This window comes from Ostrea edulis, chromosome 9 (genome assembly GCF_947568905.1).
Source record: "Ostrea edulis chromosome 9, xbOstEdul1.1, whole genome shotgun sequence".
NCBI lineage: Eukaryota > Metazoa > Mollusca > Bivalvia > Ostreida > Ostreidae > Ostrea > Ostrea edulis.
This window is the reverse complement of record NC_079172.1, coordinates 69,116,088-69,136,144: the sequence shown is the minus strand read 5'-3', so window position 1 is coordinate 69,136,144 and position 20,057 is coordinate 69,116,088. Positions and strand designations below refer to the sequence as shown.

At 35.3% G+C, this 20,057-nt stretch overlaps 1 long non-coding RNA gene across 1 annotated transcript; it reads left to right on the top strand.

Annotated features, from left to right (window-relative positions):
- The first annotated feature begins 9,592 nt into the window (after positions 1–9,592).
- On the top strand, positions 9,593–18,793 carry LOC125653183 (uncharacterized). Its single transcript, XR_008798844.1, has 5 exons — positions 9,593–10,744; positions 12,103–12,247; positions 13,179–13,274; positions 14,283–14,559; positions 18,024–18,793. It is a non-coding gene; the product is annotated as an uncharacterized LOC125653183 (long non-coding RNA).
- The last annotated feature ends 1,264 nt before the right edge of the window (positions 18,794–20,057 follow it).

Here is a 20,057-nt window from a genome sequence, read left to right as displayed (position 1 = left end):
CAACAATCATTTTGATCATTTTCATAAATAGACTGAAAGTTCAAAATTTGATACTAGAATTATAACATTTTAACAACTTCAAATTGTATCACCATGTATTTGATCAGAATTTTAGATGTATACATCTTTTAAAGTGTTTAATCCTCATGTTCCCATCGTTACTACACAAATACTCCTTAGCAACAACCAATATTGTGAATATATACATGTAATACATGCCATGAAATAAATTCAAAATCAATCTAAAATGGTTCATGTTTCATTCCGATTGTTAGGCTGTTCTTGGCACACTGATTTTGACTACGGATAACTCAATTTATCTGATCAAGATATAGGGCTCACGGCGGGTATGACCGGTCGCAAGGGGATGCTTACTCCTCTTAGGCACCTGATCCCACCGCTGGTATATCCAGGGGTGATTGTTTGTCCAACTATCTATTTTGTAATTCTTGTAGGAGTTGATCACTGTTCGTTATCTTCACCTTTCATATTTACAAATGACAAACCAAGAATATATCTATATCTATCTTTCGTTGCTAAGCAACCAAATGTCGGTTTTACTTGAACAATTATCTGACGTTTTGGCTTTTGTTATCAAGATATAGGAAAGTGTTATAATTTGAAAATTTTGTTTTACAAAAATATAGTCAGAATCACTGTCTGGAATATCACCAGCATATGGTAAAGATTTATAAAAATTAAAGCTGGAACCATGCTGTTGTCAGTAGAGTGCTATGTACATTTATCATATACTTGGTAATGATTATGCAGATTATCCACTGCACGATACAGGTGACGTCACAATAGCCGATATCATCGATCGGTCCGAAAACCCTTATCACATATCAGACCGGGGTGCAAAAATGCATATCAATCAGAAATTAAGTATTCGCTAGTAATAATCAGTGCATCAAAGTTTTTATCATGGTAAATTAATGTGTCAAGGGTTTTACTGTACTAAAACAATGTATCAAAGATTTAACCCTAGTTAATCAATGTAAAACTTATACGGTACCAATTTTGATGCACCAGATGCGCATTTCGACAAATAATGTCTCTTCAGTGATGCTCAACCGAAATGTTTGAAATCCGAAATAACTATGAAGTTTTAGAGCTAAATGTAGCCAAAAATAGCGTGCCAAAAACGTGGAGCCAAATTCAATGCATCATAATCATAAGTTAATCAAGGTAATTCAATTATCAAAGTTTTTACCATAGTAAATCAATGTATCAAGATTTTTTAAACATAGTTAGGTAATGCATAAAATATTCCTTGATATATCTTTAAAATGCTCTAAATAAACCTGCATGTTATGAAAAGAATACCTTGATGCAAAATCAGCCTTCCAATCCCACACCAGATTACCCACACCCCAACCCTCAAAAACACTATAATGTATATATGTATGCAAGATTTATTGATAGGTATAAAAAGTGCAGTATATGATATCAAAAAAAAATTCATACGCCAAAACCTGTATGATATATCATATCAGCCCTTAGGCCCCATACCAGCCCTTGGGGCCCCATATCAACCCTCGGGCTGATATGGGGCCACTCGTGCTGATATGACATGATATGGAATTTAGCTTGTAATATTCTCTATGTATATGGTAGAGTTTCACATATCATGTGTGCATCCTTTAAACTGCCTTTAATTATTACACTGTACATCTACAAGAGCTGGTCGTGTATTGGGTTCACTTTTTGTTTGTTGAGGTTTTTGCCGCTGTTGTAAATAAAATGTAATTCTTATTCGCGTATTCAGAAGTTTAAACATTAACAAGGCTGTATGTGTAGATCATACAAACTGTGATTGATATATTTTCATCAGGTTTTGATAATGAATAATATTTCAATAGCCATTTTTCAAACCAGTTCCTCAAATTATCAGCTATCACTTAAGTTCAATTCATGTGGAGAAAACCATACGTGTCTAGTTACACTGAGGTGTTATGTATAATTAAAAAACGCACATTTCATTTTTTGATGAAACTATTTGTTTCGGCACGACACGAATACCCCCACCTGTAGTAAAGTCAAATGTAGGAAATCCATCAAAGTATAGCATTGAATGAAAGGTGAACACAACGAACAGTGATCAATCTCATAACTCCCACAAGATATACAAAATAGAGAGTTTGGCAAACACAGAGCCCTGGGTACACCAGAGGTGGGATCAGGTGCCTAGGAGGAGTAAGCATCCCCTGTCGACCGGTCACACCCGCCGTGAGCCCTTTATCTTGATCAGGTAAACGGAGTTATCCGTAGTGAATGTGGTATTCAGATTGTATGTTACATGCATTTAGTACAATTAAGAACTCAACAGCAATCCTTGATCTGTTTTTATAGCCATACAATAGATACATATACATTAATTTTTCGACGTTAAAGGGGCACAACTCCATCAAAAACTCAACGAACCAGAACAAAACTCAAACTCGATCTGTAACTCATCAATAAACACCTGCATACAAAAAATCGCTTCAATATATTCAGGTGTTTAGAAAAAAAGTCTGGAAAACTGGTCGTAACAGTAATTTTTCTAAGTTTAATGAGCACAACTCCATCAAAAATCAACAAACTAGAACAAAACTCAAACTGTTTCTTTTTTAAAGGTGAAACAGCTAAAAAAATTATAGTTTCAAGATTTTTATTGATGAAACAAGACAAAACATATACAAATATACAAAACAAATGAAATAAATGTATAAGATACAATGTGTATAAGATATGGTTATTACCATGAAATCAAAATAAATACAAAGTAGACATTATCGGCAAACTGACAACTCAACTCTATGACAAACGGGATGATTTCAGCTTCTCCATCGTCAACTTCCCGTATTTATGTAGCAATATTCCATTATCACCTGCATATGGTGTTTATATATCTCAACTGAGTCGATATGCAAGACCTTGTTCTGCGTATAGTCAGTTTTTAAATCGAGGTAAGCTACTGGCAAACAAGTTGATGGTACTGGGGTTTCAACAGTCTCGATTGAAGTCAGCATTTCGCAAATTCTATGGTCGTTATAACGATCTAGTTCGTCAATACAACCTATCATTGGGTCAAATGCTGTCGGACGTGTTTCATACCGATTGTTAAGCCGTTCTTGGCACACTAATTTTGACTACGGATAACTCCGTTTACCTGATCAGGATATAGGGCTCACGGCGGGTGTGACCGGTCAACAGGGGATGCTTACTCCTCCTAGGCACCTGATCCCACCTCTGGTGTGTCCAAGGGTCCGTGTTTGCCCAACTATATATTTTGTATTGCTTATAGGAGTTATGAGATTGATCACTGTTCGTTATCTTCACCGTGCATACAGTATATGTCAAACAACTGTAGTTATTAATTTACATCAACATAATTTCAAGTGAAGGAATAATACTGCGTATGAAACATATTTGGCAGTGTGTGTATAATAAAGATAATTTGTTTTTTCAAAAACGCCACGCTGCCACAATGAGTCCACACATATCACCACAGTTCATATACGACTTATTGGGCAGCTATATTAGAGGACAGGACCCTCTGAATAGTGGCTTTAGATATGTTTTTGTAAGTTATCAATATACACCCGCTTACAAGAAATCAATTCAATATCTCAAGGCTTTAAACAAGTACGGAAAACTGGTCGCAATAGCAATTTTTCCATATTAAAGAACCACAACACTATCAAAAATCAAGGAACCGGAACAGAACTCAATTCGATCTGTAACTCATCAATATACATCTACATACAAAAAATCATTTCAATTTCTCAAGTCATTTAGAGAGAAAAAAATCCGAAAAACTGGTCGTAACAATACTATTTCTAAGTTATAGGGGCACAACTCCATCGCAAATCAACGAACCCGAACAGAACTCGAATTCGATCTGTAACTCATCAATATATGCAAGGTGAAGATAACGAACAGTGATCAATCTCATAACTCCTATAAGCAATACAAAATAGATAGTTGGGCAAACACAGACTCATGGACACACCAGAGGTGGGATCGGGTGCCTAGGAGGAGTAAGCATCCCCTGTCGACCGGTCACACCCGCTGTGAACGCTATATCCTGATCAGGTAAACGTTTGTAATTCTAGCAACCCCTTCCAAACTATCATTAAAATAATTAACTTTCACATACCATTGGAGAACTGTTAAATCTTCATCAACAACGATATATACGGATGTTTTTTAATCAATAAGTCTTGGTTTTATTTCGTATACAAATTGTCGACTTATATAACATTTTACAGTAGCGTAATAAAAATGAGGGGCGTAACAATAGAGGGTTCCAGAATTCCCGAACAACATGACATTGAATTGCGTCAACTAGCTGTTGCAGTCGAACAGCTTCGTATGCCTCAGTCGTACACTCACGCACATATTTACTTCGATGGATTCAAACTCCTGATAAGTGATGACATTCCTGGGTTGCTGTGAGCCAAAAATCCAAAGGCGTAATATCCGTCAGTAACGATATTGTGTCATTTACTATGAGGGTGTGTCAATCATTATAACTGTAAATGCAAAGCTGGTATCGGAATTGTTGTCACCAGTGTTGTATGGTATCTTTTTTTTTCGGACGACACAGGGATTATTTTAAGGGGTTCGGAATCAACGACATCACCGGAAGACGGATCGGACATCCAGGACGTCACACAGAGTTTGGACAATGTTGGGGTCACAATGATGTAGGAGAGAGAGAGAGAGAGAGAGAGAGAGAGAGAGAGAGAGAGAGAGAGAGAGAGAGTACATGTACATGTATGCATGTGAGAGAGAGTGTGTTCGTGTGACAAAGGAGTGTGTTTGTGAGAGAATGTGTGACAGAGGGTAAGAAAAAGAGAGTAAACTATTTCGACTTCAGCACACATATTTATACAATATAGATGTTTTTCATGTTTTGGTTTTTATTCTTGTTTTTCAGTAATTACACGTCTCCATATGAGTGAAAAATTCTCGAGAGAGACGTTAAACAAGACACATTCACACTTCGATATCTTATTGAACGTAGATGTTGCCTGCAAACTAACAACTTGACTTTATGACAAAAGGGATGATTTCAGTTTCTCCATAGCCATATTCCCATATTTAAGTAGCAATAACCCATTATCACCTGTATATGGTATTTATGTTCCTAAACTGATTCGATACGCAAGAGCATGTTCCGTGTATGATCAGTTTTTAAATCGAGGCAAGCTAATGACAAATAAGTTAATATTACAGGGGTTTAAAAAATCTCGTTAAAAGTAAGCATTTCGCAAATTCTATGGTCGTTAAAACGATCCAATTTACAAATACAACTTGTCATCAGCGGTTCTTTGCATATTAATTTTTACTCTGTTTACCTTTCTTGGCACACTGATTTTGATTGCGGATAACTCCGCTTACCTGATCAGGATAGAGGGCTCACGGTGGGTGTAACCGGTCGACAGTGGACCAATATTGTGAATATATACACACTGGATGAAAACGCTAGTTTCCGCAAAACTGAAACCATATGGAAACCTTGCGGAAACCTGACGTTGAGGTTTCCCATATGGTTTCCGCAGTGCGTAAACGATTATATAGTTTCCGCAAGTTTCCGTCAAGTTTCAGTCTGTGGAAACCTGAAGTTGAGGTTTCCCGTATGGTTTACGCCGTGCGTAAACGATTATATAGTTTCCGTCAAGTTTCAGTCTGCGGAAACTGTAGGCTTTGATTCCTAATGGTTTCCGCAATGCTGAAACTTAACAAAAATTCGGAGGTTTTTAAAGTAATAATTTAATATGCAATAAATAATTCAAATGCGAATTTAAAAAGCACACAAAAAACTTTAAAATGTAAGTGAGAGAAGAATAGTAAGCACTTTATATACATCATATTGTTATAAGAATTTTTTCAGTTAAACAAAACAGATATGAAATGAGATACAGAAAACAAAGTATATTCCGTGTGTTGTTACGTTTGACAAGCTAGCATGTCTGTGTACTTCAGTTAATCCCTCCGTGTATTTCTTGTTAGTTCCATGTTAATTGCAAGGATTTTCCTCCGTCAGGGGAACAATAGAGATAAATACACAAAGTAAACTGGAAGAATAATGTCCAGCTTTGTCACCGCATAGAAACAAAGATCGAAGTTCATTGTAATTAAAAATAAGTGCATATGTGGGGTTGGGGTTGAATTGAACATAAACCTTCAACTGGGACATTTATATACAGCCATGTATTTACGCAGATTTTACGTTGCATGTGCATTGCTAAGAATGTAGATTTTTTTATTTTCATAATTTCAAATTTATGAATACTATAAATTAAGATTTCAATCACTAATACTATAGTCAGGTGGTAGAATTAGACACATATGTCTGCGTGTGAAATACGTTCGCACATGCAAGTAATTACATGAAATATGCCAATTGGATTTTTTTTCGAATATGCTCAATTGATTGATTTAGCAATCAATATGTAATTTGCATACATGTATAATTATGCAGGCATGTCAATAGGTGTTTTGATTTTATCATATGTTATAATAGTATCAAGGATATACAATGTGATTATAGGCATATGTTCTGAAAACTTATGTTGCCCTCTCTCTACATACAGTGTACAATGTACATGTAGATTATGACATGTGTACATACATTATTAGTCACACTACATTTTAGGACATTATACATGTGTAATAATATTAATATTATTTGTTTAAAAACATTTCAATTCAAAGCTTAACTGAATCTGTCAGGTTTTCTAATATATCTTTGAAAAATACAAAATAATTTAACACAATACGAATCATCGTCTCATAAATCATATGGTGTCAACGGTTTGAGTTTTATCAAGTCCATAAAATTGACCGAATAAATCCTTCCTAGCCTTTGCGAATTTCGGACAGAAGAAAAAAATAATGGTATGCATCTTATACTTATAATATTCACATGAACATAACGAGGTTGCAGTAATAGATCATTGTTCATAGTACACAATTATGACAAAATCTAATACCTAGATGTACCACCATAAGTGGTAATTTAGCTTGCCGCTTTATTTATGTTTTATAATTTGAGATTGAATGAACATTTCTAATACAATAGAAAGGCAGTTGACCTGTAAGGATGTAATGCTTCCTTCATTTTATCGACATCAAATGAATATTTTACGCCTATGGAATCGACTCGTTACAATGCCGGACGACAGGCTTACGAAAAAAAAAATTCATGTGGAATATGGAATAATCACACAACATAAATTGGTCAAATACAGTCAAATTCCTTTTTGAATCTCTTGATATGACAGTAGATTTCCTAAATCGTATGGTCTGTAATGTGAAACAGTGGAAGAAAAACTTCGTCTGGATTTTATGAATGGCTGGAATGAAGAGGTCCATAACGTTCCAAAACTTAGAACCTACCGACCGTAAAAATATGAGTGATTTTCAAACAGAAAAATATGTAATCATGGATATTCCAAAAAGTCATCGTTCTATACTTGCCTAGTTCAGATGTGGTGTCTTACCTATAAGAATTGAAACAGGACGGTATAAGGGGGAGACGTTATCGGATAGACTGTGTACTTTATGTTCTTCAGATAGTGTAGAAGATGAATGTCACATTTTACTTCATTGTTCCTCTTATTCAAATCTTAGAGTAATCTTTTTTACCAGTATCGGATTTAACCCCACTGTGATCAATATGTCAGATTTAGACAAAACAAAATTTTTATTATTAAATTTCCCTAGACAAACTGCAAAATTCCTGTTATCCGCATACACCTATATACAGACAGTCTATCATATACCATAATAGTATAAGTCATGCGTAATACATGTACCACTGTATTTATTATTTAATGTGGGAGGGGGGGGGTTCTGTTAAAAGTGACATATAGGCCCGATGGGCCAGGTGTTTAAATTCCTAAATTCCTATTATTCTGTTTAATATATTTTCAATTCTGTAATGTATAAAACACATTTCACTATAATAAATCATTTACTTACTTACTTACTTACATTCCTAGATGTATTTGTGTTCGATTACCTCGCATGCTTGTAACATTTGGGCACTAAACTGTATGCGAATATTTGTCGCATATAGTACTTGTTCACAAAATTCAGGACTAGTTAATTTTGGAATCAGCATATCTTATAATATGAATTTAGTGCAGTGCAGTTTGAAACCATGCAAAGTTTCACACATTAGAAATGAATTCAGCATTCTAATACAAACATGCACTGATGAACACTTCTCAATTTAAGTTCCTGAGAGTACATATTGTAACCTGAAAGTCTATTTACTGTTATTTAGAAGTTTGAATCTAAACCTACAACATTTGCAAAATCTGCATCTACTCAACAATACAATTCGGTCTGCATTATTTCGACAATAAGTTCTATGGGGATGTACATGTATTCTACACAACTCGATCAAGAACTCGGGTATTGGTAGTAAATTAAAGCAAATTTAATTAGATAATATCTTCACCATCTCTATATTATTATAACCCTAAAAAATATATATCCATGCACTTTGGAAGTGATATCATACAAATGAACATGATATAAGCATACAATAATCGGCAAACTTAGAAGCTCTCAAATGTGTACTGTTGATTTAAAAAAAAATTATTTACGAATTTTTCACTTCATACATATATCACTGTTGCATACATATGGGAAATAGGTTACATGGATATTTTCACACATATTCATTTTGAAATACGAACTCAATAACATAAGGTATACTGTCTACATTTCATATTCATCTTATTCTTTTATGTAAGCAGGTATGTGATGTAAACTTCTTTTTCAGAGAGAGAGAGAGAGAGAGAGAGAGAGAGAGAGAGGTACATAAGTATTATTTTCTTGGTAACATATTTTGATAACTATAATACATGTACATGTAGATCTAGATATGATTTACAATGTATCTATTGATCAAACCAAACAACACACAAAAAGAAAAGAAAGAAAAAAGAAACACAATCGTATTTGATGAAAAAGTACCTATAGACCTACATGTATATACTGATCATGCATATGAGTTTTCACATATTCTCTGCCAGTGAATTTCATAATCATCATGTCTACAGTTTCTTAGCAGCAAGCACTTCTCAACCACAATTCTGTCCGTAACTATTTTTCTAATCGCAGATATATGTACTTGCGGACTATTTTGATATTTACAAGAAAACATATATTGTTTTACTACAAGCAAATCAAATTTTGAATGTCTAACTGTTGATTTTTATTATACATTTGTAGAATCAATATTTTATTTTTACTGACATGGATCCCGACTGAGATATTAATTAGAGAAAAAGAAACTTAAGCAATTACTTGAATTTAGTATGTAGTTCCTGTGTTTCATCTATCATCTAAGGATTTCAACGGTTTAGTTCAGTAAAAATTGAGACTCCAGTAGTTAAGAAACTACTTTAAATGAAAGTAGATGGTTGAGGGGCACACGTACATGTACATGTGTTTACAAATATCCTTGACAATTGCGAGGCGAAATTAATGTGTTGCTAAGAAAAAAGCAGTTCATTCTTCAAAACATTTCCATGTATTTGGTTATCTCACATGCAGAATGTCCAGTATTGTATATACCATTGCTTTATAGCTCATATTGTGAGAACAGAGAAAAGTCGGGCAGAAGAGGGGCACCTTATAATACCCCATAAAGATGCAGAAGAAAGTTTGTGTGACTGTATGCTACACCGGTATTGAGTTTATTTCATGATTTTTAGACCTCTAATAAACGTAAACTTTTCATTATAACACAACATAAAGCACACTACAGATTATTTACATTTAAAATTGTAAACAAAGGGCGGCCATTTTGAACTTAGGGTCGCAGGGACGCTATTTAAAAAAATCCTATGATATAGAAAAACGATGCAGAAATTTAACACATGCATGATTTTTTAAATTCAGACGTTTGTGAAACAATTTACACACAAAATAAATTATATATCTATAAAAGTATGTTTCCCATAAATCCTCTCCTGATCGCTGATTGGTTGTAATTTTCGGCGGGCAAAATTGATTGTTGTTTGTGAGAGAAAACCTAGCGTGACTCAAATGGAACCATGTCATGTTTTGATTGAATGGAAGATCCAAAGATTTTTCTGAGAATAGGAGACGTCTACTGTTGTTGGGCATCATTCAGGTATGTCTTTTAGAGGGTATTGAGTAAAAATTTCTGGAACTTTTTAAAACAATCTTCCATTATGCATCCTCACTGAATATTTTAGCATGAGTCTGTCCATAGCCAATACTGGCAATTGCCGTCTCATTTAAACGATTTTTGACGGGATATCATGTTATCTCTGACTATAGAAATTTTCCTTTTCTCATAAAAGAGCAATTATATTTAATATTCATTTCATAATCACAACAGAACACATCAAAACATGCTTGATATTCACCTTTTAGAATTTTGAATAATAAAAAATAAATATTAAAAAATATCCTGTCCCGATTCGGAAACAGGACGTTATTTAACCTATTCTTTCTCTCTATATATCATTGTAGGTATTTCCGGTGTTGACTTGAAACGTTTTCATTCACGATGTTGCGGATTCATCATTGCATTTGCATGGGGTAGTGCATATGTTGTGTGTGGCCTTCTAAACGATAAATCTATGGATTAAAGGATGAACAGGTCGATGCAGGAATATTCATTCTAATGATAAGGAAATACGAAATGCAAGGACAATCTCCAAGCATGCAGTATGCCTTATACAAACAATGATGGAATGTTTCAGTAAGTGGTGAAAGGTTTTACATATAACGTTTGATTTTGTGTTGTGATTACAAGGTCCTTATATAGATCTAGTTTATGTGAAATTTGAAATGGTTTTGCATTGTAGTCTTTGAGAAATTTAGTGGGGGGGGGGGTTATTACGTAATATGTTTTACGGCGTGACCGTGTTTGAGGACGAAGCAAACAAATGTTGGCATTAGTATCAATATCCAAAACAGAACAAAAACAACCCGAAGTTAGCACGAGGACGGAGCTGTATCAAAGCATCCTAATTTTGGATATTTGATCCGCCTATATATTGAACGTGGGAAATATAACGCAATTGATGTAAACAGTACATTGTTACGTCATATTCAGCGTCGTTATTTAGCAAATTTACAAACATAGCGTCTGAACCACAACAACAAACATGGCGTGAATGGTGGAGTGATTATATATGATTAAGAAAATAAGATTTACATGCTTTTACAAATTTTATGTAACATCTCAGAACGACGTGAACTAGGGTAAACGAGATTCAAAATGGAGAAATACATGTCCACGCGATAGTATTCGAATCGACGCCATTAGTACCAAAATTTTCAAGTTCCATAGGTATGGTTTAATTTTTCATTATTTTCCTATATTTTCCTTTTAAACATGTATATACGTGTTACCTATAGGGAGAGCTCCACTCTCACGGCCCTTTGGGCCGTGAGAGGGCTTCGCCCTCTATAATACTGTATGTACAGTGATGTATGTAGGGACCAAATGATATTACGACTATTGCATATTAGCCATACAAATATCTGCAAACTATTTCCAGTTAACCATCCGAATTTTTTAGTCCTAGAAATAGTTTCTATTCTCAATTATGGTGCAGCATCAAATTAAAGATGAGAAGTAAATCCTGTGCCAATCCCTCAGCATTAGAAGTGAAAGGCACAGGTGTTTTAGGCATGATATTAAAACCAAAGGCCCCATATCACGGTAGGTATTGGCACGATAAAGAACCCTCACTGCTACACAACTAAGTTAAGGCTAATCCCTCCAAAAGTCTCAGTGCTGTACATAAATCTACCTTCAAGTTGAGCAATGCACTTCACACCATACAATGTCACAATGAAAAAGTAAGGCACAACGCACAGGGCTATATATTCATATCATTGGGAAAATGTTGAAATATTTTAGCTGTATTGACCAAGGCTATCAAGTTCTAAGCTGTATACAAATTTGTTTAAAATTTTCTGTCATATGATATATTTTTCTCTTTGGTATTGTAGCAATTTCAAATTTTCAGTATAGAACATGTGCAAAGATATTATTCATATGATTGATTGATTGATTGATGTTTTCCGCCACACTCAACAATTTTTCAGTTATATGGTGGCGCCCAGTTTTTATTGGTGGAAGAGAGAACCCAGATACAATGTACCTGGGAAGAGACCATCAACCTTCCGAAAGTAAACTGGGAAACTTTCTCACTTAACGGCATGAGCGGGATTGGAACCCTCGCCAACAGAGGTGAGAGGCCGCATGATTTTGAGCTCAATGCTCTAACCACTCGGCCACGGAGGCCCCTTATTATTCATATGATATTATGACGTTGAAATCACCCGTAATCTATACATATAGTTTGTATTAATCCGAAATATTTGACGTTTTCCTGGCTTTTGATATTTACTGTGCCTGTGTACATTACGTAAACTGGAATCGTTTTATTGATTAATTATGAGTTTAACATTGAATTCGACTCCAAAGTATTTAAAATCGGCCCGAGAATGCCGCCTCCAAAATGAGGCGGTGAATTTCCAGTTTACGTAATGGAGCCGGTTCTGACGTTTTCCTGGCACGGTAAATATCAGGGATTTTAATTTTTTTTTTTCCTCGATTACTTTTTACTAAAACAACATTTTTTGACTAAAGAAAGTAAATTTAAAAGTTTTCAATTTCAAAATGTACATATCCTCCATTTTCATCCTCATCAAATTTCTCTGGTGTAGCATTCCTTCTTAATTGACACCCATCTGTTGACAAAAATAACTTTTGTCATCAATGTCTTTTCTCATAAAAATACAATCCACCACCCAACTTACATTTTTTGGTGACCCTGGATATTAATTAATCTACTCACTTGCTATTGCCTAACTATACTGATGAATTTAGGTACTCGAATGCATTGAGTTAGACCACTAGAAAGGTAGTAGTTCTGAAATCTAACACATAAACTGGTGTATATAGTCATAATGATCTTGGTGGCCTCTAGTCAAGTAATGTGTCCTGTATTATATAATTTTCTTTGAAATTGTCAGATGTCTGCTAGTTTTTTATGTAATCATGTGCATATAGATAAACACATATATGCATTTATAAATAATGTCACATGTACACAAAATAAATGTAATTAAAATTACTGTACCAAAAACACTACCAGCAATAAAATTTGCTATTTTAGAATCCTGAAGTGATCTTGTACATGTAAATGCATGCAGTGGTGGATTCAGGATTTGTTAAAGGGGGGATAGGGCTCCAGGGTTTTGAGGCTTTTTAGGTAACTTGTAAGGTTTATTCTAGTTATAAATACATGTACAACATAATAGAATTATTATATGATAATAAGTAATGGATTTGCTTATCTTCATGTGCTTGTGTGTATATATATATCTATTATGTCAAATCCTATACCACTATTTCTTTTATTAGCTCACCTGAACTGAAAGCTCAAGTGAGCTTTTCTGATCGACTGTTGTCCTTCATCTGTCCATCTCTAAACTCTTTACATTTTTACATCCTTGGGTGAAGGGCTTTCAAGTTTGTTTAAATGAAGGGTCATGTCCCCTTCGAAGGGGAAATAATCACAAAAATGCAAAAAATAGGGTGGGGTCATTTAAAAATCTTCTTCTCAAGAACCACTGGGCCAGAAGAGCTGATATTTACATGAAAGCTTCCTGACTTAGTGCAGATTTAAATTTGTTAAAATCATGGCCCCGTGGGGGGGGGGGGGGGTAAGATGAGGCGACATTAGGGGATTGAAATTTTACACACAAATATATAGGGAAAATCTTCTTAATAATTACTGGGCCAGGAAAGTGGGAATTTATATCAAAGCTGTCTGGCATAGTGCAGATTCAAGTTTGTAAAAATCATTGTCCCCGGGGGTAAGATGGAGCCACAGTAGGGGATCAAAATCTTGCATACAAATATATAGGGAAAATCATTAAAAATCACTTGCCAGGGAAGTTTGCATTTACACGAAAGCTTCATGACATAGTGCAGATTCAATTTTGTAAAAATCAGGGCCCCTGCGAGTAGGTTGGGGCCACAATAGCGATCAAAGTTTTACATGCGAATAGGAAAAATCTTAAAATATGAGCCAAGGTGACTCAGGTGAGCTATGTGGCCCAATGGCCTCTTATTTATTTTTGGTCCAATGTGTGTGCGTTTTTAAATCAGCCACTGGCAAAGTGAAGACAAAATTGAGCAAAGTAACGATGTGTCTACTCAGTCTTGATATACCATATGTTACATAGGATTAATTTTTGTTTAGTGTTTTTTTTAGAACTAGATGAGCAGAAGATGCATTCCATGACTGACTCCCCATATGATATGAAAGAGAGCCCATGAGAATGGAACCAACTTTCAGTGTTACAAAGGATGAACACTCCTCCTGTCACAAGTCCATCTTGATTCAGTAAAGTGGTAGTCTATTTATCTAGGAAGCAACAAGACGGATCTGGACAATGACCATATTGACTCAAGTTTTGGTGTAAGAAGACCATTTTGATTAAACATGTTAAAATCACCACAGAAGTAAGAAGCTAGGATACCAGTTTTATGTGAGCATACCATTTAAGGATTCATTACTGAACAGTTGAAGGATAGTCACTATGACAAGAAAATGGAACAATTGTAATGAGCATTGGGGTCCATGTATTTAGAGCTTTCCATTTTTCTGTTGAAAGTCATATTGATATTGTTCTGTTTATTATTTTTTCTTACCATCAAAATGCTATCACTCTTTAAGACATATTGAAACACTTTTTAGCTCACCTGAACCGAAGGTTCAAGTGAGCTTTTCTGATCACATTTTGTCCGTCGTCCATCTGTAAACTTTTCACATTTTCAACTTCTTCTCCAGAACCACTGGGTCAATTTCAACCAAACTTGGCCAAAAGCATCCTTGGGTGAAGGGCTTTCCAGTTTGTTTAAATGAAGGGCCATGTCCCTTTCAAACGGGAGATAATTAAAAAAAAATGCAAAAATAGGGTGGGGTCATTTAAAAATCTTCTTCTCAAGAACCACTGGGCCAGAAGAGCTGAAATTTATCTGAAAGCTTTCTGACATATCGCAGATTCACGTTTGTTCAAATCATGACCCCCGGGGATAGGATGGGGACACAATGGGGGAATCAAAGTTTTACATACAAATATATAGGGAAAAACTTTAAAAATCTTCTTCTTAAGAACCACTAAGCCAGAAAAGCTGAGATTTACATGAAAGCTTCCTGACAGAATGCAGATTCAAGTTTGTTCAAATCATGGGCCCCGGGGGTTGAATGGGGCCACAATAGGGGATCAAAGTTTTACATACAAATATATAGGAAAAATCTTTAAAAATCTTCTTCTCAAGAACCATTGGGCCAAAGAAGTTGACATTTACATGAAAGCTTTCTGACGTAGTGTAGATTCAAGTTTGCAAAAATCGTAGCCTCCAGGGGTAGTTGGGGCCATAATAGGGACTAAGGTTTTACATGCAAATATATATGGAAAGTCTTCAAATATGGGCCAAGGTGACTCAGGTGAGCGATGTGGCCCATGGGCCTCTTGTTAGTTCATAATACAATGCTTTTTGAGAAATAATCAGATATCAACCTACATACTTGAATTTTGAATCTGATCCTTGTTTTTATTACTTTTCTCTAACTTTAAATTCTATGAACATCAAACATTTGCTAAACACTGACTTGCTTTAAAAAAAATTGTTATTGCTATTCTTAGTTACTAAATCGAAAGATACAGAGACACAAAACATTTACTCATGAATTCACTTAAAAAAAAATCCAGTGAGAGATCAATCGAAGGGATCATTAAACCTGGTTATTGTCCTTGAATGTCTGCAGTTTTTTTGTTTGAGCGCTAGCTCTTCTCAAATACAGTATATGTTTTGTGACCTTGAATTCTTGTCAACTCCAGTTACCATTCCTTTAATTTTATGTTTTAACTTGAATATCTTTGATACTATTACATGTACTCAGTTTAGGTTTTCTTAATTCTGGTTCTTACTCTTTTGACCTTGAATTTAGGGTCAAAGGTCAAGGCCATACATATATTTTCTAATGTTTGCATTTTTCAAACAAATTGAGCATTTTTAAGTCAAAGTCACCTCTCTTTTACAAAGCACTATGATACGATCTCTTAGAGGTTGTGTTTAGTCCCCTACCGACAAAATGGAAGGGGACTTTAGGTTTGCACTCCGTCCGTCTGTCTGTCAGATCAGTTTTAAGCACTTTTTGCTCTGTTCTTACAGATATACATTTGATATTTAGTACATTGCTTTGCCATAACAAGTTACAAATCTAGTCTGAATTTTATCTCAGTCCGTTGTACATCAAACTTGGTGCTCAAGTACATTGTAAGGAGTAAGTGACCTCCATTGATTTTGATGTAGCATGGTCAAAGATCAAGTGTCAAACTGGACACAGGAATACACTGTCTGCTCAATATCTTGAGAATCGTTTGTTTGACAGACATCAAACTTAGTACACCAGTACATCCTAAAATGAAGATGACCCTTAGTGATTTTGAGGTGACATGGTCAAAGGTCAAACTGGACATAGGAAGATACTGACCACTCAATATCTTGAGAAATCTTTGCTTGACAGACATCAAACTTGGTACATTGGTACATCTTAAGAAGTAGATGACCCTTAGTGATCTTGAGGTCACATGGTCAAAGGTCAAACTGGACATAGGAAGATACTGACCACTCAATATCTTGAGAAGTTTTTGCTTGACAGACATCAAACTTGGTACACTGGTACATCTTAAGAAGTAGATGACCTGTAGTGATTTCGAAATCACATGATACTGACCACTCAATATCTTGAGAACCCTTTGCTTGACAGACATCAAACTTGCTACACTGGTACATCTTAAGATAAATGACCCTTAGTGATTTTGAGGTCACATGGTCAATGGACATAGGGAGGTACTGTCCACTCAAAATCTCGAGAACCCTTTGCTTGACAGACATCAAACTTGGTACACTGGTACATCTTAAGAAGTAGATGACCTGTAGTGATTTCGAAATCACATGGTCAAAGGTCAAACTGGAAATAGGAAGATACTGACCACTCAATATCTTGAGAACCCTTTGCTTGACAGATATCAAACTTGCTACACTGGTACATCTTAAGATAAATGACCCTTAGTGATTTTGAGGTCACATGGTCAAAGGTCAAACTGGACATAGGGAGGTACTGTCCACTCAATATCTCGAGAACCCTTTGCTTGACAGACATCAAACTTGATACACTGGTACATCTTAAGAAGCAGATGACTCCAAAGGATTTTGAGGTCACATGGTCAAAGGTCAAACTGGACATAGAAAATACTGACCACTCAATATCTTGAGAACCCTTTGCTTGACATACATCAAAGTTGGCACACTGGTACAGCATAAGGAGAAGATGACCCCTAATGATTTTAAGGTCAAGGGTTAAACTGGACATAGTAATATATTGTCTCCTATACTTTAAGAATTATTTGATTGATTGACACTAAACTTGGTACACTGGCAAAGCATAAGGAGTAGATGACCCATATTGATTTTTAGGTCACATGGTCAATCCACTCCTGACATAGGAAGATATTGTCTTCTCAATATTTTGAATTGGTGATACTACTATAGAATTAGATGATGCATGTGTATAACCCTTTTCAATTTTGCACCATGGGGGCATATATGTTTTACAAACATCTCTTGTTTGGATTTAAATTAATAGTTTTGAAATTTTTGGATTCTGTACTCATTGATGTTTGGGGAACATCTGTAAAGATCCCAATTGAGAATTATATAACAATTTATTTTCATAGAAATTAGGTTTGTGTAAAGGACAGTCAGATATAATATGAAATTTACTGTATAAAAAGAAGTGTTAGTACACATGATGTGTTAAACAAGATACTGAGTGCTAGAATGACATTTCTTTGGATTCTATGTAGAAATATCCTATATACGAATATTGCTAGTATAAGTTCACCATCAGTATCGTTATAATTCATTGCACATCTTTTTACAGAAACTAAAGAGTCGAAAGGCCCAGCTGGAGAGAAATTCCTATTTCTCGACCAAGGACAAAAAAAAAGAAAGATTAAAAAGGTGCTGACTAAGGAGGCAACGTCTCCAGAAGTAACGGATGATGAGGAAGCCACCCAGAGGAAGGTCTTACCATTTATATGGAAGTCATCCCTGCTGCGTAATGTTAAGTGCGACCTGGACAGAGAGTATGCTGAATCTTTGCAACTTCAATCAAAGAGACAAAAAGCCAAGGCCATTAGAAGTAGAACGGAAATGACTATGACCCCACCACCTATGAGCATTCAAGAGTGGGCCGTTTCCTCTACTTATAAATGATGCTATTACTGTTAATAGTTACAGTATATTTAATTTCCTCATTTCTAGCTCACCTGAGCCAAAGGCTCAAGGTCACAATTAATACTTTTATACCATTATATCCAGTTTTTATGAAATTTTAATAATGCTGTTGAAGGAGAATTGCAATTTTTCGGATGTTTATAATTGACACTGTTTAAGTATGTCTAGCATCTAGCATCTTAAAAAGTGTGATGACCTATTTATTTCATTTGATAATTTATTAATTTTAACTTTAATAAATTGAAATAAATGCATTTTTGATACTTTTATCAGAGAATATTGCAAGTATGGAGTTGCCTTGATATATTTATACAGATTTGTTCTGCTTTAGTACTAGTGTATCAGTATTATTACATCAAGTTCATTTGTGTGAATATTATAATATTTAAGAATGAATAAAACTGTCAAATTGTGGCTTGTATTCTCTGTACAGTAGAAGGTCTTTGAGCATCAAGTTGGAAACTTGATATCAAATGCATGTATGCAGAAACCATTTGCATATCAGTAGCTTATGCATGCGGAAACATGATGTAAACTTTGTGGAAACTTGACGTAAACCATATATAAACCAATATAGTTTATATATGCGTAAACATATGATAAACCATATATGCATGTTGATGGTTTACGCCTGCGGAAACTGATGATAAACCATATGTATGTCAATGGTTTATGGCTGCGTAAACTCGCGGAAACTTGAGGTTTCAGCAAGTTTCCGTTGCGGAAACCATATGGATTCGTGGACACCTTAAGTTTCCGGAGTGCGGAATCTTGCTGAAACTTGAAGTTTCCAAGCGGAAACTTGGCAGAAACCTTATGTATACCTAAGTTTCCGCAGTGTTTCAACCTTGCGGAAACTGCATTTTTCATCATGTAACACATGTCATGAAATAAATTCAAAATAAATATAAAATGGTTTATGTTTCATTCCGATTCTTAGGCTGTACTCGCCACACTGATTTTGACTGCGGATAACTCAATTTACCTGATCAAGATATAGGGCTCACGGCGGGTATGACCGGTCGCCAGGGGATGCTTACTCCTAGGCACCTAATCCCACCTCTGGTGTGTCCAGGGATCCGTGTTTGCCCAACGTTCTATTTTTTATTGCTTATAGGTGTTGTGAGATTGATCATTGTACGTTATCTTCACTTCAATTACTTCAAGTACTTGATCAAGATATAGGGCTGACGGCGGGTGTAACCGGTCGACAGTGTATGCTTACTCTTCCTAGACACCTGATCCCACCTCTGGTGTGTTCAGGGCTTACTCTTCCTCGACACCTGATCCCACCTCTGGTGTGTTCTAGGGAGTGTGTTTTCCTTTGGTAATGTTATATTCTTTACAGGAATTATGAGATTGATCACTGTTCGTTATCGTCACTTTTGGTAATGTTATATTCTTTACAGGAATTATGAGATTGATCACTGTTCGTTATCGTCCCTTTTGGTAATGCTATATTCTTTACAGGAATTATGAGATTGATCACTGTTCGTTATCGTCACTTTTTCATTTTCAAACATCAAGTGCTCCATCCAATACAGAGAACAATTCATAATCTTATAAGTGCAAAAATGTCAGTCTGAATATGTAAAGATGCATTAGATTTTGTGTTTCTGTGAAAATATACTTTTCCTACTAGATATATTCCTAGTCTGAATTCTGAATTACGTTCACA